This window comes from Arachis hypogaea, chromosome 13 (genome assembly GCF_003086295.3).
Source record: "Arachis hypogaea cultivar Tifrunner chromosome 13, arahy.Tifrunner.gnm2.J5K5, whole genome shotgun sequence".
NCBI classification, from domain to species: Eukaryota; Viridiplantae; Streptophyta; class Magnoliopsida; order Fabales; family Fabaceae; genus Arachis; species Arachis hypogaea.
The window spans coordinates 143,313,800-143,315,067 of NC_092048.1; the positions used below are offsets into that span (position 1 = coordinate 143,313,800).

Genomic DNA, 1,268 nt, shown 5'->3' on the forward strand with positions numbered 1-1,268 from the left:
GGATTTTATGAGCATGGGTGTTACGGTCTATATGGTGTAGTTTTTGTTTTTGGACATACACTCAAAAGAAATACATCCAAGATATTTGCAGTAAGGAGGCCCAATAAAACCATACAAACTTTACAATGATACTGCCTGTTTAGATAAGCGATACTTTGGCTCATTTTTGTTTTCCACACCAAATCAATTAGCACCAATCCATTACAGATATAAAATTAGCAAATGCAATTCATTTTTCTGGATCTAAACAATTTTAACAGTAGAAATAAAATAGGTGAGTTCTACCCAACTCTCTCTGTTTCAACATGTAAATTACCCCTCGTAACGTGACATGCTTTAATTGGATGCTTAGTTTTAGTTTGAGTTAATTTAACTCAATAAGAGTTAATATGTTAACTAAAGTAGGGTAATTTTGTAATTAAATATTTTTATAAGATGGATAAATATATAATTTCTATAAATATTAAAAAATAAAGTTATATTTTTATTATTGTGTAGAAATTCAATTTACCCCGGTCCCATTTCTCTCTGAAATTGAAAGAAAAAATCAACTCATTGGGTGTTTCATATTTTGATGAACCAGGAAATAAGTATTTAGAGAAAATAACTAATTAAATGGCTAGGGAAAAAAGATTTGAGTCTGTCATAACACCGTGAGACCATCTCGACCACAAGGTTGTAGCGCGAACGATCCTCCACCGTTCCGATGGCATGTGCTTTGGAACAATTAATCACACTCTGACCTCACGGTCATAGTTCATCCGCCAGACTTTGGTTCCTGTCTTCTTAGAACTCAAGGATACAGATGTACGAGCCTATAGAACAGATCCTGTTCAAGTAAGGTCGTGTTCTGTATTTTGTGTTCTTTGTATTTAGTTATAAAAACTGCTTTTGTTTTGTGAACCTAGCCCAGGTGAGACTAAGTTTACGTTTGCGAAATTCAGAAAATCTTAAAATTTAAGAACGTGAAATCGATTATGATAGCTTTTTATGATGATAGTGTAGAAGGGGAAGACAAAAAAGAAGATGAAAATAATGATGATGATGATGATAATGATAGTGATGGTGATGATGATATGGAATTTCTGGATGACATTGAAATTAAATTTGGAGGTATTTAATTACATAATCACCCACTTTGGGCTATAATTTAATTACTAATAATTTAACCATAGTTAACATAGCAACCAATTAAAAGATGACATGTCACAGAGGGTAAATTACATGTTATTATAGAAAGGGTAGGCTAGAATTTACCAATAAAATAT

General features: G+C 32.1%; 1 pseudogene; it reads right to left on the reverse strand.

The window, feature by feature from the left end:
* Positions 1 to 637: 637 nt before the first annotated feature.
* Positions 638 to 847, reverse strand: LOC112793603 (small nucleolar RNA U3; annotated as a pseudogene).
* Positions 848 to 1,268: the final 421 nt, after the last annotated feature.